The sequence below is a fragment of the Pseudorca crassidens genome, chromosome 21 (genome assembly GCF_039906515.1).
Source record: "Pseudorca crassidens isolate mPseCra1 chromosome 21, mPseCra1.hap1, whole genome shotgun sequence".
In the NCBI taxonomy this organism is placed as follows: Eukaryota; Metazoa; Chordata; class Mammalia; order Artiodactyla; family Delphinidae; genus Pseudorca; species Pseudorca crassidens.
Genome location: NC_090316.1, coordinates 8,970,541 through 8,996,964, shown reverse-complemented (window position 1 = coordinate 8,996,964; position 26,424 = coordinate 8,970,541). Strand labels below are relative to the sequence as shown.

The 26,424-nt window shown below is 44.5% G+C and overlaps 1 long non-coding RNA gene and 1 pseudogene across 2 annotated transcripts in view; one reads left to right on the top strand and one right to left on the bottom strand.

The window, feature by feature from the left end:
• LOC137216229 (uncharacterized) overlaps positions 1-26,424 on the bottom strand; it is a 214,220-nt gene that overhangs the window by 155,481 nt on the left and 32,315 nt on the right. The gene's annotated exons all lie outside the window — the stretch shown is intronic.
• Positions 19,664-20,812, top strand: LOC137216154 (eukaryotic translation initiation factor 2 subunit 3 pseudogene; annotated as a pseudogene).

Genomic DNA, 26,424 nt, shown 5'->3' with positions numbered 1-26,424 from the left:
CTTCCACTGATTGATAAGATTCTGACATATAAAGCACAAAAGAGATTCCCACTCCAAGTTATATCTAGAGGGCTTGCCTTTATTTCAAAATCAATGTTTAACTATTAATAAATCTGAATGCCACACCTTGTTCATATCACTGCTGTCATTATGATTACATACGATGCAGTCACACAACCGTTGATCACACACAGGTTCAGCGAGGCCGGAAATGATGTTGAAGTCGGTCTCAACTGTCTGTCCCTCCAAAGGCAAAACTGAGGCCAAATATCAGATCTGGGCAGAATACTAAGACCAAAGCGGCCTCTGGTCCGTCTTGAACTTATTCTTGTCTACGTTGATTTCTTTTTTTTTTTTTTACAAGAAGAATGTATTTCTTTCATGATTGAACAGATATTTCTATTAAAATCACACACACAAAAACTAGCACCCCATCTTCGAAAAACAAAAAAACAGATGGGCGAGAACATTCGATTGAAACTCTAAGTAGTTCTCAACCTTAGTGAATAGTGGGTGTTATTTGGTTATTATCTGATGCTAGATTCTATGGTCTGAGAGCTTGCAGTCCACTCAGGGATCAGCGTGACCCATGGCGCCTCCCACTCAGGAGTCCCTGATGGAGTCAGCTGTTTACCCAGCATCAGACTGCCCTCCCTCCACACCATGATTTGGAGCATTGCAGAGGCAGTGTCTTGAACACAGATCTGACTACCTCAAGCGCCCGTGCAAAGCTTGCTAGGACTTCTTTCACTGACAGGATAAAGCCTAATCCCTGGAGTGACATTTAGCATCTTCCAAAGGATGTCCCCACCCTACCTCTTCACTCCATCCTTCCCCTGCAAACCATGCTCCTGGCACCCTGGACTCTGCTCCTCTGTTCCCTTCACCTCAAGTTCTCTTCCTAGTGAACTTGTATTCGCCCTTCAAGATCCGGTGCCAACATCGCCCCCTGAGTGTAATTCTCTTCCCCTGCATCCCAGCAGAATTCATCTGTCCGTGCTGCCTGCTTAGACAGAGAGGTCCCCTCCCCAATCTGCAAATGCCTGAACATAGTTACCACATCATTGTCACCGTTCATCCCAAGCCCCCTGCACGTAGCAAATCCGTCCTTCCAGCAAACAGAAGGACCTTAGCAAACGGTGAAAGAAAGAATGAATAGATGAGTATAGACCACTGGTCCCAATTTTTCATGTGAATTTTACGCCCACCCCTTGATATTCCTGGAAATGTTCTGAACAGATTGCAAAGCCAGAGCTAGGAATCACTGGACCGTTGGTTTTCAAGCCCCATTCTCCGGAGACCCCAAGTTCAAGGCAGTGACTGAGGGCAGCTGTGAGGTCCCAGGAGAAGCAGGGGCCTCCCAACTCAGTTATTTGGTACAGCACAGACCCTCACTGGTCCTTATGTGCAGGATCCCAGGGAGAGTGTGTATGTAGTATTCCTTTTCATATTCTTTTCCTGTATAGTTTATTACAAGACACTAAATAGAGCTCCCTGTGCTATACAGTAGGACCTGTTTATCTATTTTATATATAGTAGATTGTATCTGCTAATCCCAAACTCCAAATTTATCCCTCCCCCTCCTTTCCTATTTGGTAACCATAAGTTTGTTTTCTATGTCTGTGAGTCTGTTTCTGTTTTGTAAATAAGTTCATTCATATTATTTTTTAGATTCCACACATGAGTGATATCATATGACATTTGTCTTTCTGTCTGACTTACTTTACTTGGTATGATAACCTCTAGGTCCATCCATGTTGCTGCAAATGGCATTATTTCATTCTTTTTTATGGCTGAGTAATATTCCATTGTAAATATGTACCACATCTTCTTTACCCATTCATCTGTCAATGGACATTCAGGTGGCTTCCATGTCTTGGCTATTGTAAATAGTGCTGCTATGAACATTGTATGCATGTACCTTTTTGAATTACAATTTTCGTATTTTCCAGATATATGCCCAGGAGTGGGATTGCAGAATCATATGGTAGCTCTATTTTTAGTTTTTTGAGGCACTTCCATACTGTTTTCCATAGCGGCTGCACCAATTTAAATTCCCCCTAACAGTGTAGGAGGGTTCCGTTTTCTCCACACCCTCTCCAGGTTTTATTGTTTGTAGACTTTTTGATGATGGCCATTCTGACCAATGTGCAGTGGTACCTCATTATGGTTTTGATTTGTATTTCTCTAATAATTAGCGATGTTGAGCATTTTTTCACGTGTCTGTTGGCCATCTGTAGGTCTTCTTTGGAGGAATGTCTATGTAGGTCTTCTACCCATTTTTTTGATTGGGTTATTTGTTTTTGTTGTTATTGAATTGTATGAGCTGTTTGTATCTTTAGGAAATTAAGCCCTTGTCAGTCCAGTTTTGCCTGCTTTTAAACTTCATACAAGTTGAATCCTAGAATGTGTGTCCTTTTGTGTGTCTCCTTTCATTTAACCTCATATCTGAAGTTTCACCCATGTTACTGTGTGTTTTCTTTAGTTGTTAAAACAGCCAAATAAAATACTAGGGAAGAAAAGAATTTAGAAACATGTGTAGTATTATTAGCTGAGTCTCGGGCAATCTGTAGACTGTAAGCTCCTTGAGAGTAAAAATGATGTCTTATTCATTTTTTTCTATTTTCATCCCTTAAAATTATGCCTAGCTCATAATCAGGGCTCGACATTTTTTTTTTTTTTTTTTTTTTTTTTTTTTTTTTTTTTTTGCGTACGCGGGCCTCTCACTGTTGTGGCCTCTCCCCTCGCAGAGCACAGGCTCCGGACGCGCAGGCTCAGCGGCCATGGCTCACGGGCCCAGCCGCTCCGCGGCATGTGGGATCCTCCCAGACCGGGGCACGAACCCGTGTCCCCTGCATCGGCAGGCGGACTCTCAACCACTGCGCCACCAGGGAAGCCCAGGGCTCGACAATTTTTTGGTTGAATTGAAAATTATTATTATTGCATAGACCATCTGGCCTTTTATATCCTGAGTTTTTGGGGTTTTTTTAATCCACAGCCTAATTGCCCCTCCAACCCCATCTCCCCAACACAAGCCTGCCTGGACGGACTCTGCCCTTTGTCTTTCCTCTCCAGGCTGTGCACAGGCTCTGTCCCCGGCTTTGGCTCTGTTACTTCCCTCTCCAGACACTAGAATGACTCACTGGGGTGGAAAGAAGGGAGCAGGGAAGGAGTATGGCTGAGTGGCTCAAAGATCTAGACAGAAAACTGTCAGTAGAAGATTGTGGCCGGGCCAGGAGAAGAGCTGGAAGCAGCCTAGATGCGGTGGTCAGACAGGAGACAGAGGCAGGCCCGGTGAGGGCTCCCCACCCAGCCTGGGCTCCAGACACCAGCTCCGTGGAGCTCCCTGGTGTGGGTCTTTCCTCCTGGGTGTGCACCGCGGCCAAGTTCAGAGCTCACCCCAGCTGTCAGGGAACACTGTCACTCCAGCTGTTACTGAGCAATGGATTCCTGTTGCCAAGATATGGATTTGGTTTTAATAACAGTTAGTGCAAACACTGTAAATTTACTGCTGCGAGAGAGAGTTTTTGAAAACGTCCACTCTGGCTATAATTTTTCAGCCGTGCCAGCTGTTTGCGCTCAGCTCATACCTGACGTGGTGCTTTGAAATAGCAATCACTGTATTTATAAGAAGGCGAGGACTCATAAATATGTCACAAGTGGAATATACAACGCCATATTTCACCATTTTCTATTTCAAAATTGTGAGTTATGACTGCAGAAATGCACGCCCATTAAAGGTGATATGATGTATTTTCTGCCCTGTTCAGGAGTCCATCCATCATTCAGACAATAAAGAAAACCGCACTTACTTTTTTCATGTCGTCTGTAATTTATGACCCCCAAAAAGCTGTAACCTTTTGGCAGGCTTTGCAGAAACCACTGCACTGTTAGCAACTAAATAACCTTTTATAAGGTTTTAAATGTGTTGCTACAGTCTCAGTGCACTTGCTGTATTGATCCAGAAGATCTTGGGGGAAAAAAAAGGAGTGGGAGGAATGGAGGAAGATGATCTATAAGCAGATCGATAACGGCATATAGATTGTTGAAAGATGCTTCTAATGATTTTTGCCAGCCATCATCTTTCAGCACGCCACGCCCCACCTCTTAGGCTTCGGTCCTGGCTGGAATTGATTGACCTTGCTTTTTTGCTCCCTCCCTCCCTCCTATTGAGCAGCCAGACGGGGGAGAGGCAGAACGAATTGGCCACCACAGGCTCTTTGCAGAAAAGCTCTGAGAATCACAGGGCTGGAAGGTGCCGTCAAGACTAGCTCAGTGCCCAGATGAGGAAACCGAGGCCAGCCAAGCGGCTGTGACTTGCCCAAGGTCAGGTGGCGATTTAGGAGCGGAGCTCTGATGCAGATTCCTGGTTTTCAGCCCATGCTTTCCCCAACTCTTCCACTCCGCCGTCTCATGTTTGCCCTGGAGGAAGAGGGTGTGCCCGGAGCAGGTGAAGGCATTTCTGCTGAGCTCCGCGGACCCAATAAATCTGTCTGGCAGTGAGGTGTAGTGGGAAGATGATGAGCTTGGAAATCAGACAGAACCGGACTGAAACCGGACCCACCTCTCACTCCCGTTGGCAATAACCAGCCCATCTGGGTCTCTGCTACTCCACCTGCAAGATGGCATAATCCACCTTGTAAGGTGGTGGGAAAGATTAGATCTGGTGTCTGGGTGACACCAAGCTCAAAGCCTGTAAGTGACGAGGGAGCAGTAAAAGTGAATGATTCCCTGTCCTGCCCCGTTCAGCCTCCTCCCGTCTCTAGCATTTTCTGCATTCTACTCCCTCTCCCTTTGCCCCACCTTATCCTCCAGGACAGTGGCAATGGAAACCCTCCAGAAAGAGGCAGCTATGGGAGAAAGTTGGGTGAGCTTTTCAACCACAAAATCTTTGGGGCAGAGGCGTTACCTTAATTGTCAACAATGGAAGCAGCGGGGAGGGCGGGGGTGGGGGGGTGAATACAATTAATTTCCTCTCCTAAACACAAGTGGAGCCAGGCTCCTGGAGCTCAGAGACCAAGCCTGGTCAGTCCCCTCTAGAGGGGCCCACAGGAGGCCATGGGTAATGGAGCTTTTAATACTATACTCTTGGTAGGGAACATTTGCAGGGAAAAAAACCTCCTTGTGAAGCAACCAGGCTGTGGTGCAGTGAATGTGTCTCAGGGGACCCTCCCACCAGACAGCCCTGCGTTCTCAGAAGCAGTGCTTTCAGCCCCAGGAACATGCTGCTGGGGAGCAGAAGTGGACAAATGGCCTGCAGGACAAATCCGGCCACAGCTTGCGTCTGTAAATAAATTCCATTAGAACACAGCCACGCCCATGGAATTATGTATTGTCAAAGGCTGCTTTCAGCTACAACTGCAGACGGGAGTACAGTGTCCAAGAGGGACTGATTCCAGGACCCCCTCAGATACTAAAATCCACAGATGCTCGAGTCCTTTATATAAAATGGTGTAGAATTTGCATAGAACCTACACACATCCTCCCGTATACTTTAAATCATCTCCAGATTATTTATAATACCTGGGACGATGTACATGCTACATAAATAGCTGCCTGTGTGTGACAAATTCAAGTTTTGCTTTTGGGAGCTTTCTGGAATCTTTTCTCCAAATATTTTCCATCTCCGAGGATGTGGAACCCAGTGGATAAGGAGGCCCAGTTGTAGTTTCAACAGAAACCAGAAGACACGCCAAGGCTAAGACAGTTACCAGTTAGCTCTTTCCCCGAAAAGAGTTGCAAAGCCCTGCCCTGAAGTCCACCCAGCTACGCCACAGGCCAGAGGGCCTTCCCAGCAGCAGGTGATGGATAAATATATGTGCAGTGATTTATAGTCTACAAAGTACTTTCACGAATGTGATCTTGAGAAAATCTCCCAGCAATCCCGTGAGATGCAGATTCTGATTATTCCTGGGTTACGGAGACACATACTGAGACCCAGGAGCCAGAGAACTTGCCCAAGTACCCACGGGTACTCAGGGGCGGAGCTGAGCCCTGAACCCAGGCAGGGTGACCTGAGATGCCCAGCCTCCCCACTACCCAACCCAAAACAGGAAATCGGATGCCCTTCCCACGCCCCTGTGTGCCATCGCCAGCCAGCTGGTGACCTGGGAAAGTCACTCGGCCCCTCTGGACCTTAGTTTCCTTACATCCAAACGAAGAGTCACTTCACAGACTTAGAGAAGAAACATGGTTACCGGGGGGAAGCAGGCGGGGAAGAGATAGTTAGGGAGTTTGGGACTGACATGTACACACGGTCATATTTAAAATGGACCAACAAGGACCTACTGTAGAGCACAGGGAACTCTGCTCAATGTGTGTGGCAACCTGGATGGGAGGAGAGTCTGGGGGAGAACAGATACATATATATGTACGGCTGAATCGCTTTGCTGTGCACCTGAAGCTACCAAACATTGTTAATCGTCTCTACTCCAATATAAAAGAAAAAGTTAACCAAAAATTAGGAGTCGCTGAAACACTCATTTTGAAAGATGCTAAGGGGCTCTCCAACGATGCAGGTACACTATGAAATATTTCCTGGAGCCAGGGGGGGAACCCACTTCCTCACTTCCTTCGCCCAGTCTGATCCACCCATGGACAGGCCATAGGGGAAGCTAGTGAGGCAGACCTGAGGGTGGAGAGGGGAAGCCCCACTCTGTGGACTGGCCCGCCTAAAGCCCACGGGGCCCCTGGACCCCACTCGCCACGTCAGAGGATGGACACAGTAAGAGTGAGCCCAGAGAGGCTGCCCGCACACACAGGATGCCTCGCCGGCTCCTGGACATTAGGCTCCAGGCAGAGAGCATTTTCTGTGAGGCCGGAAAAGCCCCTGCTGCCTGTCACCGGAGGGCTGCCCCTCACCACTGTGGGGTAGGGGGGGTCAGGGGCGGGTGATGACAGAGGTAAGAGCGGTCTCCACTTTGTCACAAGCCCTGCCATCTCTCTGTGTCGAAGTCGCCATGTCTCTCTCTCTCTCTCTCTCTCTCTCTCTCTCCCTCCTGCTCTCTCCCAGAGCAACCCCCCCAAATCATTATTAACATTATAAATAAAAACGAGCGGCAAGTTATTAAATATAAAATACGCAGAGTTCCTCCCAGAGCTCGCGGGCAGTTCATAAACGTGACGGCTTAATTTTGCTGCCGATCCAGGCAGTTGATGAAGCATCGCTGGCTCCTGGGCTAATTGAAGCTGTTAACGAAGTGCAGGAGAGAGATGATTGCAGGCAGCCCCTGTCCTGCCCGCGGGGCGCAGAGGGGCGTCTCCGCCCTGTCACTGCAGCCACTGCACCAGGGCCTCGGAATCCCCAAAAGCGAGCTCCTTCCCTGGATCCACAGCTCTGCAACTCGGAATCTCCATCTGGACTCACTTTAAAAGCCAAAAGAGGTCCCTGAGCCTCCCATGGAGAAAAGCAGTTTCAAACACACCTTGGGGTAGAGTCGATATAGGGTTGGTTTTAGGATAATCTGAGGGACTCTGGCTCTCAGGGGCCCTGGCCCTCAAAACCCAGGCCGTGTGGAAACAACCCAAATGTCCATCAACAGACAAATGGATAAACACACGCTGGCATATTTATACCATGGAATATCATTCGGGCATAAAAAATGAAACAAAGGACTGACACCTGCTACACGTGGACAATCCTTGAACACATGCTAAGTGAAAGAAGCCAGGCACAAAGGTCACATGTGGAGTGGATCCATTTCTATGAAATGTCCAGAAGAGGGAAATCCAGAGAGACAGAAAGTAGCTGAGTGATGGGCAGGGGCTGAGGGAGGGAGAGTGGGAAGTAGCTGCTCACTGGGGACAGGTTTGCTCTGGGGCGATGAAAACGTTTGGGAGTAGATAGATGTGGTAGCCACACAATATCGTGAATCACCGAACGCTACAGAACCGTTCACTTTAAAAGGTTCATCTCATGTTTATATGTATTTTACCTCCATGTAAGAAAAAGGAAAAAAGCACAACAAAACCGAGGCCGAGTCTAACTTGATGCCTTTACGCCAACCATACTGGTACCTCCTCACAGGCTTCTCGTTCTTCAATTCAGAAACCCTGTCAAGACCTAGCTCCATTCTCCCAGTATGACAAGGGGTGACCGTAGGCCTCCAGCTTCCTCTTCAACCCATCCGAGCATCAGAAACAACGGCCCACCCTTTGCCCCAGTTGGGAGTTTTGGGCAGGAGCAAGGGAGCCTGCGTGAGGGAGAGCTCAGTATAGCAGAGAGAACTACGTGTTTGAAGTCAGGAGAAATTTACTGCAGTCCTGGTTCTGCCGTGGTCTAGCTGTGAGATCATGAATAAGTCCCTTAAATTCTCTGATCCTCACTTTCCTCATCCATCACACGGGGATGGCCGTGTCAGCTTTGCCTTCTTCACGGATTTGTTGAAAGCATCCAGTGAGATGCTTTGTGTTATCATTATTGGTGCCTCTTTAAAAACCAGTGTATTCTGCTCAACGTCACTAATCAACAGAAATGCAGATCAAAGCCACGATGATAGATCACCTCACACCCGTCAGAATGGCCATCATCAAAAAGCCTACCAATAGGGCTTCCCTGGTGGCGCAGTGGTTGAGAGTCCGCCTGCCGATGCAGGGGACACAGGTTCGTGCCCCAGTCCGGGAAGATCCCACATGCCGCGGAGCGGCTGGGCCCGTGAGCCATGGCCGCTGAGCCTGCGCGTCCGGAGCCTGTGCTCCGCAACGGGAGAGGCCACAATGGTGAGAGGCCCGCGTACTGCAAAAAACAAAAAAAAAGAATTTGTGCAGCTACTATGGAAAACAGTATGGAGGGTCCTCAAAAAACTACAAACAGAACTACCATATAATCCAGCAATCCCACTCCTGGGTATATATTTAAAGAAAAGTAAACACTCATTCGAAAAGATCCATGCACCCCAATGTTCATAGCAGCATTATTTACAATAGCAGAGATGTGGAAGCAACCTAAGTGTCCATCAACAGATGAATGATAAAGAAGATGTGATACACACACACACACACACACACACACACACACACACACACACACACAGTGGAATATTACTCAGCCATAAAAAAGAATGAAATTTTGCCATTTGCAACAATGTGGATGGACCTAAAGGGTATTGCTTAGTGAAGTATGTCAGACAGGGAAAGACAAATACTGTATGTTATCACATTTATGTGTCATCTAAAAAAATATAACAAATGAATGAATATAACAAAAAAGAAACAGACTCACAGATATCGAGAACAAACGAGTGGTTACCAGCGGAAAGAGGGATGGGGGAGGGGCATGATATGAGATTAAGAGGTACATACGACTATGTATAAAACAAGCTACAGGGATACATTGTACAGCCCAGGGAATATAGCCAATATTTTATAATAACTTTAAATGGAGCATAATCTATAAAAATATTGAATCACTATGTTGTACACCTGGAACTAATATAACATTGTAAATCAGCTATACCTCAATAAAAAATAAACAGTGTATTAACTAACAAGTATGTATTAAGCAACCACTCCATTCCTAGCCATGTGCTAAGCCTTGTGCAGGAAGCAGGGGAAGGGCATGGGGCACCAGATAAGGTAGATAGAGAACAGGCGCAAGAGACCATCCCTGCCCTCCAGGTAGGAAGGCAAAACCAACACAAATTAAGCCATTGGAAAGCAAAGAATAGCCATGTACAATCAGTACTGATGTGATGCCGGAGAAAATACTGTGAGTTTCGGACACCGAAAGCCCAGGGTCCTGGGTTCTAGGAATGCTCTGTGACCAAGTCTAGGAGCCATTTGGAAGTCACTTAAATATTTTGGCTTTAGTTTTCTTGCTTTTAAGAGGAAAGAGTTAGCTTTAAATTCCTCAGAGATCCTTTCTGGCTTTAAAAATCTGATACTAAGCAAAATTAAAAGACACACCAGGAAATACATTTTTCATAGATATGTCAGAAGGTGGATGCTCTTAAGACATAAAGGGGTTTTGAAAAATCAATAGGAAAAAAGATGAATATCCCAAAAGGAAAAAAACAGATAAATAACACAGGTTTTCATACAAAAATTTTCCTACTAATTATAATAAAGAAAAACTGGAAACAGTCTGAATCCAAAGCAAAGAATAGTTTTTGTCTTAACCATGACACAGTCAGATCACATAGTCATTGATAATCATTTCATAGTATTTAATGATAAATTGTTTGTAATAAAAGAGGAAAAAGGAATGAAAACTTTCAGAATTCCAGTTTTATGTCATGTTTTTCAAAAAACAAAGGACACTTATAGATAGATGATAAGTAGGCTAGAAGGAAATGTACCCAAAAGTTAACAGCAGTTATCCCTGAGTGTAGGTTACTAATTTTATTTCTCCTTTACTCTTTTATGTTTTTCTGAATTTCTACAATAAACATATTATCTTCTAATTTAGAAAAAAAATGTTTAATCTATGGTGCAACAAAATAGCAAATTCAGGGTTTTACATTCAGCTCCATTAAAATTTCATTTTAGCATCAAAGTGATAAAACCTTCACTAAAATAAATTTTCGAAGGTTATTAAAAACAGCCTTTATTATTCTGCAACTGTTTCTCCATAACACCATCTGTCTCACTCAATTGTTGATTAACCTATCTAAATTCTCAACTATTCATTAAATGTCTTGAGGACAGGCATCTAGTCAAATTTACTCCCAACACCAAATACCATAATAGGTGTTCAGGAGATGCTGGTTGAACCGAGGGCAAGAATTGAGAGAGCATCATTCTGGAAGAAATTGAGCAAAAGGCAATAGAAAGTGAGGTGGGGGACCTTGAAGGATGGGTAGCCATGGACTCTTCATAGGTTCATTCATCTATAGAGTGAACGTGCTAGGTCTCGAGTGCTGTGCTGACACTGAAGTTCCTGAGTTAAACAGGACCCAGAGCCTCATAGCTTAGGGATCAAGGTAGACACGCCAAACAATGATGGGGACAAAATAATAGAGCTGAAACAGGAGCACAAAGGAAGAAGCTGTTCATCCTGCTGGTGCTGGAGGGCAGAAAGAGAAGCAGGGAGAAGGGACAAGGTTATGAGGACAGTCTTAGAGGGACACAGAGAGGGAAGGCAGTGATCAAAGCCAAGGCTGGGATGCTGTGAGGAGAATTGGGTTTGGGAAACCGCACATTCAAGAATATCAAAGAACTCCACATACATCCCCATCGCCCACGCCCACACAAAGGTCACAGGTGGGAAGCCAAGGCACCGGGAACATGCACGTCTTCTCAGGAGGGCTCATCCTGCACCTGGACCTGGGTGGGTATCCCAGCAACTGAGCCATCACTCTCTCCCCGTGACCAAGGTCTTGGACCTCAATGCCCAGCTCTGCAGGAATCCTGTTTCCCCACACGCTGGCTGGGGTACATGCCCAGCTCTATGTGGGAAATATTTTTAACCTTGAGAATAGGCATTTCTGAAACTGAGGAGCCCATAACATGCCATCTGCATCACAATTCCATCACCTCCTGGTGATAAAGGATGAGTCTCTTTTCCTGCATGGCTCCCTGGTGTTAAGTGGGATTACGCTCCCTGGGAAACTGGTGGACCGTTTCCCAAGGAATGTCCTGAAAACACACACAGTCTCCCGCATACAGGGAAGAGGTTTTTCCATCCAGGAAATGCCAGCATCTCCCTCTGAGTCGTTGCTGCCGGCTCGGATCTGGAACGCATTATTTGAAAATGGGCAAATGTAAATTAATGTCATCTTCAAGTTGAGCTTCTCAGCAAGGTAAGAAAATGCTGACATCAGCCTGAAAGTCAAATGAGGCTCTGTGTGATGTGGTGTGACCTGAGGTGTTGACACCCTGGCCGGGTGCCTTTCGAGCTTCAGGAAAGCACGTGATTAGGAACAGAGCTCGTGACTTCAGCTGCTTCCAAGGATGCCCCTGGACAGTGAAGAAGCCTCGGTGAGCAAATCTGTGATGTTGCTTCAGCCTCTTCCAGGAAGTGTGCATGATGCCTTCATTCTTCACACCATCACTGAGTATCTACAACATGTCTGACACTGGGATGGGCACTTGAGGGCAGCTGGTGACCTCCAGCAGATGCAGATCCAACAACAAAATCTCCCTGGGACCACTGTCGCCAGCTATCACCCCAGGGCTCTCCTCCCTTTCCTGGCCAATTTGGTTTTACCACGTGTTTTCCCTTCCTCACCTCCCAGTCACCCCTCAGTCCACTGGAGGCTGCCTCTGCCCCCACCTCTCCGTGGAAACCTCTTCCAGTGAGGTCACCAGAAATCTCTCACTCTCCAACCCAATGATGGGGCTCATTCTTCTGGTGACCCAACCTCCTTCCAATGTTCACACTGTTGATGCATCCCTCCTTCCCGAAATTCTTCTCTCTCTTGCCTTGTGTCACTGTTCCCTTATGGTTTTCACCAACCTCTCTGACATATAATTCTCCCTAAGGCCATTGAAGACCTCCCCATTTCCTACAACTATAGAATCCAAGCTTCTTGGCATGAAAGACCTCCTGGGATCCAGCTCCCACCAGCCTCTCCAGACTGGCCTCCCTCTTCCCACGCCTAATGCCACAGCAACTCAAAACCATGTGTGATATCCCTCCAAAGACCATGCTACCTCCCATACATGCTGTGTGCCTGCTCTGCCCTAGAATACCTTTCTCCAGCCCACCTGGCCATCCACCTGGTGAACCTGGACCCTGTTTCAGAACCTGGTCAGTTGTCACTTTCTTGGTGAGGTCTTCCCTGACCAGCTGTCCACTACTTACTCCAGAAAAAGCCATCTACCCCTCCTCTGGGCTACCTCTACTGTCTGTACTCAGCTCCACTATCGCACGTGTCACACTGTCTTGTAATTGTTTCTGCATCTGTCTTACCAGGTTCTAAACTTCTCGAGGCTAGAGATTATGTCTCAGTGCTCTCTGTATCGCTGCTCCATGAGCAGTGCCCGGCACTTAATTGAATTTTGGAAAATATTTATTGAAAAACCAAAAGGAGCTCTTGGTATAAGGGAGATGTGATAAACACAATAATGTCTTCCCCCAAAGATGTCCCTGTCTTAATCCCCGGAAGCTGTGAATATGTTACATCGCATGGCAAAGGGAATTAAGGTTGCAGATGTGATTGAAGTTAAGGACTTTGAAATGGGGAGATTCTTCTGGATTACCCGGGTGGACCCAAACCATCATGGGAATCCTTAAAATGGTAGAAGCTTCCCCAGCTGTGGTAAAAGAGAGATGTAACAATGGAAGAAGGGTCCAGAAAAAGGCAGTGTTGCTGGCTTTGAAGATGGAGGAAGAGGCCACAAACCAAGGAATGTGGGCCTCCTCCAGAAGCTGGGGAAGGCGAGGAAATTGATTCTCCACTTGCGCCTCCAGAAGGAACACAGACACGCTGATTTTAGCCCAGTGAGACCTATGTTGGATTCCTAACCTCCAGACCTGTAAAGTAATACTTTTGTGTTATTTTAAGCCACTAAGTTTGCGGTCGTTTGTTGCAGCAACAGTAGAAAAGTTAATACAAAAAAAAAAAAGGGAGTTCATGCACAAATATAATAACTAAAAAGAGAAACTGAACAGTACCATCAAAGAGATGAAAATAGATGCCAGTGGGGTTCAGCGAGGGGAAAGGGAACTTTCAGCTGAGGGACTGGGCCACACTCTCTGGAAAAGATGACCGTGGAGCTGACTTTTGAGGGATTTGGACTTCAGACACAAGGCAATGGGGCACCTAAGTGCTGTAGCTGGAGAGAGAAGCAAGGAGAAAAGGACAGAGGCCAGGGGTCCCGAGAACAGGTATGGGTGCAAAGGGAGGCTTGGAAGCTGGAGGGAAGGACTTCCTTGTGTCCAGGCTCCACAGACTCTGCCCGGGGAGGGTGCCCCCCCATTCCTCAGGAAGGCTGGCACACACCCAGTCTCAGCCCTCAGCCCACAGTCCAGACTCCAATTTTCTCCCTGATTCAAATAAGCATGAATTCACTGAGGACCACCCTCCCCAACACTGCAAGCCCCTGGACAGGGGTTGGCATTTATAGCCTGGCTGGGCGACGAGACTTACCCACAGGAAGTAATCAGAAAACAGAACGAGACAATGCACAGTGAAAGAGCCAGTGGGAATATCACTGAGAGCAAATGGTATATTTTAAGTAATGAAGGCAATGGGAGGCTGATGAAGAAAGACATCACACTGTTGGCTGGTTTTTGGGGGGACAGTTTTATGGAGGATGTGGGACGTGAGCCGGGCTCTGAAGAAAAAGAAGCTTCTCCCTAGAAGGAATGATGTGGGATCTCTTGCTAAAACCCACTTTGAGCTCTTGCTATTGGCAGTTTCTAGAGGTGATGGCAGAAACCTGAAAGAAGAATGATATTCACCCTCCCTGGTGCCCCTCAAGCAAAATTCGGACGGTGGCAGAGCATCCTTTCTGAGCCGCTGGCAGCCACCTGGGAGGAGCTGATCCACTAGGAGCACGTTGCCCTGTTTTCGTCTCGGAAGCACAACCAGGAAAGAGATCTCATCACTAGGCACTCGGGTGGCCCTTCCAGGCTCTGCTTGGAGGCTGAATTAGGAGCAAACCAGAGGATTGCCCCAGAGCTCGTCTAGGGAGGGCCCAGGGTCCCCCCCAGCACAGGGTCCCAGCCTCCTTTGCCAGTGCAAAGGGCAACCCCACGGTCCAGAAAAAAGACAAGATTGCCCAGGAAGTGAGTTAGCAAGTGAGCATGGAGTAAGCCCAGGCCCTGCAGTATCTGAGCATGAGTGGTGAGCGCGGGTCTCAGATGTCTCTTACATGGTGTCACCGGTCCGTCCGTGAGATGGAAGGTTGAATACCCTGTTGATTGAGTTATACCAAAGGGCTCCTAGCTTCTCTTTATTCTATTTTTTGTTGTGGTGAAAATTTTGTTTTGTTTTACGCTGCCACAAGATAAAGAGCCTTACATTCACAGTTTACACTGTGATGTCATGTGCATTTGAGAGTCGGGGCATGTGTCCTGCTGCTGTAATTTTTTTCCCATCTGGAAGGATGAGGGGGGCGCATTCACGCCCTCTGCAACCGTGACCTTCCAATGTTATGATTTGCCTGCTGGCACTCCAACGCACCACCCAGCCCACTAAGGGCGGTAAATCATTCTCTCGGGTGGGTACCATTAAAAACTAAAACCAGCTGTGCTCAGGGCCCCCAGGATACAGAAGGACGGACCCCCTCACCTTGGCCATGCTAATACATCTCCTTCCAAACCTCCTTGAGAAGGCAAAACCCTGAGCTCTGGGAAGAGGCCGGCTGACTCAAGACACAAAGAAGGGCTTTTCAAAAGTGGCACGAGAAGCGGGGGGGGGGGGGGGGGGGGGGGGGTAGAAGAGGAAAGCAGGAGTCCAGTGCATAATGGTATGTTTTAAACCATTTCCAGACTGGGTTATTAAATTAATTCAGAACTTATGCTTACACTTAAAAGATTTCTGTCATATTTTATGAACACGATGATCTCAGAGCAATTTGCACTGGAAATGTGTCATATTAAATCAGGGGCACTAATAAACTTTATGACTTAAACTCCACATGGATCAGACGTGGCAGATAAACCATCCTATTTTTGCACTCATATTCATGCCATTGAAATACAGCTCCTCCTATGGGAAAACATAAATAAATTTGATAACATTCCATCTGCCCCTACATAAATGTACCTGTCGGTATTACCTGTCCTTCCTGTTCCTCCACACTGAAGCTTGTGATGCTGGTGGGACGGGTTGACCCAGGCAGAGATATTTCTTCAGGATTTTAAAACACTTTGTCTCCTATGGGCTTATGACCTTCCGTTCACTCTGGCACATTCCTTTGTGCTGGGCTGTGTGTAAATGTTCAGAAGTGTTTTACAGGTACAAATGCGGTATAAAAAGTGCTGGATGGTGAGTTATGACACCTGAGTTCTTCTGGTTCTGCTTCCGGCTGACTCTGTGATCTGTGCACAAATCAGACAGGACGGTGTAACAGAAAGAGCCCAGGCACTGGAATCAAAGGTTTATTTCCATTTAACAGATGTTTTTTGAAAGCCTAACGTGATCCAGGCCCTGTGCAAGGCACTAGAAATACAAGAATGAATAAGAATTCAACTAGAACCCTAACAGGGTTATTTGGGAAACTAAATTAAATTATTATAAAATTCGTGTTGATCTGTACACGTCTATAGAAATGCTTTGTAATTTTGTGTTTGTTTTGCTTGTTTTAATTTTTATTGAAATATCGTTGATTTACAATGTTGTATTCATTTTAGGTGTATAGCAAAGTGATTCAGTTATATATAATGTATATGTATTCTTTTTTAGATTCTTTTCCATGATTTTTTAAAATTCATATAAATAAATAAGTGTCTGAGACTAGCCAAGAAAATTCAGAAGAGTGAGGAGGGACTTGCCTCACCAGATATTAAATACAAAGTCAATACATTCAAAGTGTTGTGGTGTTGCCAAGCTTGCATGCAAACCTCCAGCCAACAAACCTGTGGATGTAGGAGTTGCGGTGAAAAGAAGGGAAATGATTGAAAGTCTGTATTCAGAACACATGGACTTCCCAGGAGTCCTCACCAACACGAGCAGCCAAGCATCTGCCTTCCCTATTACTCAAGGAAGCTAGAAGTCTTTTCTCTGAAAAAAAATTAAACCAAGGAGATTCTAAATTCAGGAAGATGGGTTCATCAAAGCTCAAGAGCTAGGCAAACAGTGAAAATAAGAGAATTCCATGAAAGTCTACTCTTTACATATGAAGGACCCTCCAGCCTTTCCTGCTCTGTTTCCAAAATGCAAGCAGCCAAGTACACCCTCACACACATCAACAGAATTCTAAAGCAGGAGACTGGATGGCACTTCTCTGGTAGGAAAAAAAAAAAAAGACCCCCAACATACTGACACTAGAGGGATACAGTGAAAAGAGTCACTGGCAACCTGATCCTCCTCCCCCAGTAAATCCCCTCCCCCAGTCAAAAACAACTCCAATTAAACATAGACAAAGAGCTTTAAGGAAATCATCAGACCCTTAAGGAAATCCTTTTCATAGAAGATACAATGGAAAGTAAACATGAGAAAAAGAATTTGGAAGGAAAATAGACAAGGCCATAATATTCTCAGAAAGATAACATGATTTTTTCATCCATAAAGCAGAAGTAAAATGCTATTTAAAAGGTATTAGTGCTATTAATGCCCAACTTGAAAACAAGAAACAGCTCTTAGAAATTAAAATTGATAACCAAAATAACATTATTCAAAAGGATTAAAATTTAAAAAGTAAGGAAGTCTCCCATAAATTATAACTAAATGACAATAAAGTAGCAAATAGAGGGACTTCCCTGACAGTCCAGTTAAGACTCCAAGCTTCCACTGCGGGGGGCATGGGTTTGATCCTGGTCAGGGAACTAAGATCCTGCATGCCATGCAGCATGGCCAAAAAAAAAAAAAAAGTAGAAAATAGAAGTAGAAAAGATCTGAAGACTTGCTGTAAACCCAAAGAATAAGAATCCAAATACTGAGAATTTCATAAGAATAGAAGAGAAAAATTCACTGGAAGGAAATTATTGATGGAAAAATTAAATACAATTTTATAGAACTAAAGGACATGAGGGTTCTCCAAGTGATTAGCACAGTGAGTGAAAAAAAAAATCCACATCTAGGAAGGTCACTGTGAAATTTCAAACAATAAGATAAAGAGATAATCCATAAAAAGTCCATAGGTCAAGGTAGAGGTGGAGGGAATGGGTGCATATAAAGAAATGGGAATCAGGATGGATCAAACTTCTCAGAAGAAATCCTAGATGACAAATGATGGTGGATCAATGTCTTAAAAGTTATGAAGGGAATACAAAAATCAGTTGCATTACCATACACTAACAATGAACAAACTGAAAAAGAAATGAAGAAAACATTTTCATTTACAATAACATTGAAAAGAATGAAATACTTAGGAATAAACTTAACCAAGGAGGCAAAAGACTTGTATACTAAAAGCTACAAAACATTGCTGAAAGAAATTAAAGAAGACACAGAAATGGAAACATGCTCCTGTTCATGGATTAGAAGATTTAATATTGGTAAGATGTCAGTACTACTCAAAGCCTTCTACAGATTCAGGGCAATCTATTAAAATCCCAACAATGTTTTTGCAGAAATAGAAAAAATCATCCTATATTCATATAGAATCTTAGAGGACCCTGAAAAGCCAAAACAATCTTGTAAAAGAATAACAAAGTTGAAGAAGGTCTCACACATCCTGATTTCAACACATACTACAAAACTACGATAATCAAAACAGTGTGGCACTGGCATAAAAACAGACATATAGACCAACGGAATAGAACAGAGAGCCCAGAAATAAACCCTAGCATGTGTGCAAATGACTCTTGACAAAGAGGCCAAGACCATTCAACAGTCTTCAGCAAATGTTGCTGGGAAAACAGCCACATGAAAAAGAATGAAGTTCTTTACCTTACACAATATACCAAAATTAACTCAAATAGATGAAAGACCTAAATGAAAGAACTAAAACTATAGAATTCTTAGAAGAAAACGTAGGGAGAAATATTCATGACACTGGATTTGGCAATGAGTTCTTGTCTATGACATCAAAAACACAGGCAACAAAAGAAAAAATAGATAAGTTGGGCTTCATCAAAAATTTAAATTTTTGTGCATCAAAGAACATTATCAACAGAGTGAAAAGAAAACCTATGGAATAGGGGAAAATATTTGGAAATCATATATCTGATAAAGGATTGATATTCAGAATATATGAAGAATTCCTACAACTCAACAACAAAAACACAAACACCCCAATTAAAAAATTGGCAAAGGGGGGCTTCCCTGGTGGCGCAGTGGTTGAGAGTCCGCCTGCCGATGCAGGGGACACGGGTTCGTGCCCCGGTCCGGGAAGATCCCACATGCCGCAGAGCGGCTGGGCCCGTGAGCCATGGCTGCTGAGCCTGCGCGTCCGGAGCCTGTGCTCTGCAATGGGAGAGGCCACAACGGTGAGAGGCCCGCGTAACGCAAAAAAAAAAAAAAAAATTGGCAAAGGACTTGAATAGACATTTCTCCAGAGAATATATACAAATGGCCAATAAACATTTGAAAAGATGCTCAATATCACTAATCATTAGAGAAATGCAAATCAAAACCACAATGAGATACCACTTCACACCCATTAGGATGGCCTGTATAAAATAAATCTTTAAAAAGCAGAAAAAAAAAGTGTTGGCGAGAACATGGAGAAATTGGAGCCTTTGTGCATTGCTGGTGGGAATGTAAAATGATACAACTGCTAGTAAAAAACGGTACGGCATTCCTCAAAAAATTAAATACAATTACCATGTGATCTAGTAATTCCACTTCTAGATATATACTCAAAAGAAGTGAGCTCTCTAGGCAAGATGGCGGTGGGGCGAGGCTGGTGTGACGTTAGTGCAGCCACGCCTTTCTCGGCAAGATCTCTCCACTTTGGATGTTACCAAGTTGACACCGCTTTCACATGAAGTTATAAGCAGACAGGCCACAATTAATATAGGTACAATTGGTCATGTAGCTCACGGGAAATCTACAGTTGTAAAAGCTATTTCTGGAGTTCACTCTGTCAGGTTCAAAAATGAACTAGAAAATAATATTACAATCAAACTTGGCTATGCTAATGCTAAGATTTATAAACTTGACGACCCAAGTTGTCCTCGGCCAGAATGTTATAGATCCTGTGGAAGTAGTACACCCGATGAGTTTCCTACAGACATTCCAGGGGCCAAAGGGAACTTCAAATTAGTCAGACATGTTTCCTTTGTTGACTGTCCTGGCCACGATAGTTTGATGGCTACTACGCTGAATGGTGCCACAGTGATGGATGCAGCTCTTCTATTGATAGCTGGAAACGAGTCTTGTCCACAGCCACAGCTTCTGAACACCTGACTGCTATAGAAATCATGAAACTGAAGCATATTTTGATTCTACAAAATAAAATGGATTTGGTAAAAGAAAGCCAGGCTAAAGAACAGTATGAACAGATCCTTACATTTGTACAAGGTACAGTAGCAGAAGGACCTCCTATTATTCTAATTTCTGCTCAGCTAAAATACAATATTGAAGTTGTCTGTGAGTACATAGTAAAGAAAATTCCAGTACCCCCAAGAGACTTTACTTCAGAACCCCAACTTGTTATTAGATCCTTTGATGTCAACAAACCTGGCTGTGAAGTTGATGACCTTAAGGGGGATGTAGATGGTGGTAGTATTCTAAAAGGAGTATTAAAGGTGGGCCAGGAGATAGAAGTCAGACCTGGTATTTTTCCAAAAATAGTGAAGGAAAACTCATAGGAAAACCCACCTTTTCCAAAATTGTATTGCTTTTCGCAGAGCATAATGATCTTCAGTATGCTACTCCAGGAGGGCTTATTGGAGCTGGAACAAAAATTAACCCCACTTTGTGCCAGGCTGACAGAATGGTGGGGCAGGTACTTGGTGCAGTTGGAGCTTTACCTGAGATCTTCACAGACTGGAAATTTCCTATTTCCTGCTTAGACGGCTTCTAGATGTACGCACTGAAGGAGACAAGAAAGCAGCAAAAGCTGTCTAAGAATGAAGTGCTTATGGTGGACATAGGATCCCTGTCGACAGGAGGAAGAGTTAGTGCAGTCAAGGCTGATTTGGGCAAAATCACAGAAGTAGGAGAAAAAATTGCCCTTAGCTGAAGAGTTGAGAAACAGTGGCGTTTAGCTGGTTGGCGTCAAATAAGAAGAGGAGTTGACAATCAAACCAACAGTAGACGATGACTGAAGAATTAAATAACAGATTTGGATGAAGTCGTAATTTCTCTTAACAACCTAGGGGTATATTTTCAAAGCAACAGTGAGGACAGCTCATTACCTTAGGAGTAGCTGTAAGATTATTATCATTTTTTGGTGATGAAAATTTAACCTCTAGTACTAAAATAAGGTCTACAATAAAAGTAAAAATTGGCATGATGTTGGATTGAATCTACATTTTACCAGAAATTAATCATTCCCAAATAATGTCTAATTTATACATCAATGAAGGTTTGAAAGGAAACTGCTACAACCAGCCATTGCTGTAGCACACATACCACTGAACCTATTTGAAATAAAATTTTTCTTCTTATTAAAAAAAAAAAAATTAAGGAAGTGAAAGCAGGGACCCAAAGAGATATTTCTATCCCCATGTTCACAGCAGCATTATTCACTATAGCTAAAAGGTGGAAATGACCCAACTCTTCATCCATAGATGAATGGATAAACAAAATGTGGTATGGCCGTCTAGTAAAATCCTATTCAGCAATAAAAAGGAACAAACTACTGTTATCTGCAACAATATGGATGGATCTCGAAAAATATGTTAAAGAAGCCAACAGAGTAAATATTATATGATCCCATTTGTAAGATATTTCTAAAGAGGGCAAATATCTAGAAACAGAAAGTAGATCACTGGTTGCCTGAGACGAAGGCAGGGAGTCAGCTCCAAATGGGCACCGGGAGACTGTGGGGTGATGCAAATGTCCTAAAACTGGATTGTAGCGATGGTTGCACAACTGTATACATTTTTTTTTTTTTTTTTTTTTTTGCGGTACGCGGGCCTCTCACTGTTGTGGCCTCTCCCGCTGCGGAGCACAGGCTCCGGACGCACAGGCTCAGCGGCCATGGCTCACGGGCCCAGCCTCTCCGCGGCATGTGGGATCTTCCCGGACCGGGGCACGAACCCGTGTCCCCTGCATCGGCAGGCAGACTCCCAACCACCGCGCCACCAGGGAAGCCCACATCGTATAAATTTACTAAACTCATCAAACTGTACACTTAAAATCAGTGAACTTCATGGTAGGTAACTTATACCTCAATAAATCTGTTTTATAAAAAAAAAAAAAAAAAGGTGGTGTTGGTTATTCCTCCCCACACTTATTGTATGACCCAAAGAGATATGTTCTGAAATCCTGAAAGTGAGCAGATGAGGCCGGCAAACTGAAAAAGATGAAATTGTCCGCTGAAGTACGTTGTGACTCCGAAAGAAAGAATTGCAGTCTTTAGGGGCTACTTGGTCACAACCTAAGGAGATGGAGACGAGGTGGAGCCAGAGTTCCTCTCCCTGCAAAGGGAGAATCTTGGGCAGCAACACCCTGTGAAAGTGCCAGGCACTGTGTCCCATCGTCCAGCTGGGACATCAGAATCCCAGGGAGAGGGACCGTGTTTCTCCATCTCCCAACATGGAGAAGAAAAGAGGGAAGGGTTATTACCAGGTGGTTGGATGAGAGGAGCAGGGCTGGATCTGTGTGTGTGTGTGTGTGTGTACGAATGCACCAGCACGCAGTTAAACCCCTACACAAACACAGACCCATTTGTATGTATGACATAAAATACGAAGTTTCATTACAATCATATCACAATTATATTACATATTTTTAATTACAGGGAAATGATAAGAAGGCAATATACTCAAATGCTGAATTCTTGGTTGGTTGCTCATTTTTAACTGAAATGAAAAACCTTTTTTAAAAACTTCCCTTTTTACACGGGTTGGCCTTCATACATATTAGCAGGCAGCATCTGCACAGAGAAAGTCTCTTTGTCTGGAAAGGTAAATGCTTAATTCAAGCTTTTGTGTCATGAAATTAATTCTAATATAAATAAGAGTTTAAAGGATAAAAGCAGTCTGGAATGTTAATGTAAAAATGTGCACTGTTATTGAAAGAACAGACTTATTAGAAAACAAGGAAACAAATTAAAAACCCTTGCATTGGGTTCAAATGAAAACTTTTACCAGCTTCATTAGTTTGGGAGTCAATGTCCTTTATCCCTCCAGAGCCAGCCATGTAGTTGCTGCTGTCATTGTCGTTGTTTAGTATGTCAGAAGGTGAGGAAGACCAAAAATGCAGAAGGTAACTCTGGGCAGAGAAAAAATCCTAAATAACACAGGTCTCCAGAAATCATTCTTTTGCTTGTATTTCCACAATGGCTGGTTCTGTAATCAGATTAGCCAAATATTTATAGAATTTCTACTTTCCCACTATGCTTTACAGACACAAACAGTGTGATTCGTTTGTGTGGAAGAGTTCATTGAGGTCAAGGGTAGGAACTGCATTTGACTCTGCCACTTACAGGCTGTCCACCTACATGTGTACCAGCTTATGCGTTTTTAAGACACGGAGGATCCTTCCTACCCTCAGGATTATCTTGAGAATTGAATGGTGTGATACCTGGTAGAGCAGCTGCCGTCAAGAGGACACCCAATCAGTGGTGGGTCTTTTTCTGTTCCAGTCCACATTTTACCCACAGTTCACCATCCTACTCAAACACACACACACACACACACACACACACACACACACACATCACAAGTCTTGCTCTGAGAAGTTTTGTTGACATTTCCCACGGAAAAAAAACAAATGGAACAATTTTCAAGAGGAAAAACTCAACGGCACACAAGATGAAGACTGTACAGGGCACCTCTACTCCCAGGGAAGAAGGATTGGTGACTGGAAGCAGCAAAGAGACACCTATTCCCCTGTCCTCCCCCGTTCTGACAGGAATAGGAGTAGAGGACACCAGAGCACCTAAATCTGGCTAGGAATCTGCTCAGTGAAAGGCAGAGCCTAGTACCCCTGGCTGATTATGAGGTCAAGGCTGCATATTCAAGCTCCATAAGGAGATTGATCCTGGCAGCAATCTTATTCCTGGCCCTGACCTACTCACTGTGCTTCCATTGGATGGAGGAGATATGTCTGGGGGCTGGGAGGAGTAAAGGCTCATTGCATCCATTCCCATCATCAGAAAAAAAAATTCAAAGCATAGATCCTATTAACAGATGTCCTTTTTTTTTTTTTTCTGCGGTACGCGGGCCTCTCACTGTTGTGGCCTCTCCCACAGGCTCCGGACGCGCAGGCTCAGTGGCCATGGCTCACGGGCCCAGCCGCTCCGCGGCATGTGGGATCTTCCCGGACCAGGGCACGAACCTATATCCCCTGCATCGGCAGGCGGACTCTCAACCACTGCGCCATCAGGGAAGCCCTATTATTATTAACTTTTATTTAAATGTTTATATTAAAATTCTATTTTGCGACTGCATTGGTATATGTAATAATATTATATAGGAAAATATTTTCTTCAACCTAAAAGATTTTTTTCTCATTGTTTTAGAAAAACTAAAACATTTTCTGAGTCCTTAAAAGCACTAAGGGCAACAGGCACTGTCCTGCTGGCTTAATGGTAAGTCGCTCCTGCTGGGGAGGATGGTAAGAGGGACAGGAGAAATGGCACCCAGCCACCAGATCTGAGCACAGATTCTGATCAGAGCATGGGAAGGACTGCCCACCACTCCACACCCCCCACCAGGCCCTAAGACACTCTATTTGCTCTCACCGCAAGTTAGGAATATGGAACAAGGCACCGAACACCTCATTGTTGGGTTGGAAGGGCAGCCTCCTCCAGGGTAGGAAACAAACTTCCTCACTCCAGATGTGTTCCCACCACTGCTGTCAACACAATGTGACTTGGAAGAAGTGTGGCCACCCCATCCAACATGGAGGATACACGGGAGGATCTGCCTGCTTTTCAACATTGAGAACTGCTCAATCCTGCCCCACGAATCTGACCAGTCCCAGAATACCTTTCATCCCACACTAGTCTCCTTTATTTTATAACCCATGTGGATTTCAAATCTGTTATTTCCTGAAGCATTAGTTTCAACACATAAGATTTGTAAGACTCATTTATTAGGGGGACCAACTCATCCTAGTTGGCCCAGGACCTTCGTGGTTTGGACACTGAAACCCGTGCATCCCGCAAAACCTCTCAATTTGGGGCAAACCAGGACAGTAGGTCAATGTTTAATGATATCCAAGCTTCATCCTCCTCTGCTGACATTTGTGTGTTTAGACCACCAAGACGAAAACCACGGAAACGAATGTTTAAGTAGCAATAGTAATTCCGGAAAGTTCTAGTAGGGTCCAAAGTTACACTTGGCAAGATGGACACAGGCATTGAATCCTTGGTGTGGAAAGGGATGGCTGCAAGTCAGCCCCCTCTTCTCTGGGCTCCCTGGAATAGTCTCTTCCATAAATATTTTAAATGATTTGCCAAAGGAGAAAAGAAATTTGTGCAGTGGTTCTCCAACCACAGTGCACTTAAGAGTAACCTGAAGAACATGTTTAAAATATGCCTTTCTGAGCCCTATCCGCCCCCACCCAGAGAGTTTAGCTTGGGAGTGTCTAAAAAGCAGTCTTTTTAACAAGAACCCTGAGGGATCCTGATGAACATAGAGGGTGGAGCACACTTTTCAAGGGTCTGCAGTAGGGGGGAAGGTGTGAGAATTACTTCCCCTCTCACTGCAAGTAAGGCAAAACCATGCAGCAAGGAACACTTAGTGTCAGGACAGCTGTTATCCAAAAAGCACTTCCTTGTAAATCTTGAGATTGTCGGAACACCTAAAGCAAAGCACATCTGAGTTAATCCAGATAACTATGGTCTACGTACATACACATGCTATGTAGTGTATAGACCCATATAGCTATCAATATAATGTATACATAGATAATGGCATACATAAGATCACAGCTGTTAAAGTGACACTAGGGAACAGGTACCCATTAAGCCTTTATACATAGGAATGCTATGGTGGTGTTTAACACATGTATATTAACACATCTGGAGTCCTGTTCTGACTACATTAAATCTGAGATGGCCATAAGATAACCAAATAGAGATGATAAATGGACAGTTGGATAAAAAGCCTACAGCTCTGGGGTTTGGTTAGGGGTCAGGTTAGGTGTAGAGATAGATTTAGGGAGTGACCCACATAAGGCTTCCAGGTCTTCAGTAAAACACGGGCTACAGGGGCTGGGGTTTTAATGCCAAGGCAAGGTCAGAGACACCATAGCCCCAGAGGCAGGAGCCTGGTTCCCTACCTGGAACCAGGAACTGGTAGAACTTGGGCTCTCTATCCACCAACAGAAATGAGAGTGTCTGTTCATCAGCTCAAGCTACAGCTCAAAGGCCAGGTGTGGAAGTCCTTTGTCTCTTGAGGTAAAAACCCTAATTCATTATCTCTCAGTACAGAAACTCATGGAGGAGAGCATAGGATTGTCCTGTGGGTACTCCACAGCCCAAGACATCAACAGGAAAAATATTCCCACAGACAACATCCCCAAGGGAAGATGCACTCAGGCCGGAATCACAGAATATATGAGGAAAGCCAAAAGCACGGCAGGCAATCGGCATACGCCACCCCTCCAACCCTCATCCCAGGAAGAGGAAGAAATCACACCTGCAGAGCTAGAGGTAATAAGACAACCTGAAAGGGACTTTGAAATTGATTCCGTTGGAAATAGAAAATCATTTAAGGGTTTTGAGAAAAAGCCAGACGTGCTGAAAGGGGTGTTTTACAATGATTAGTGTGGCAATGACATGAAGAATTCAACAGAGAAAGGTGTGATT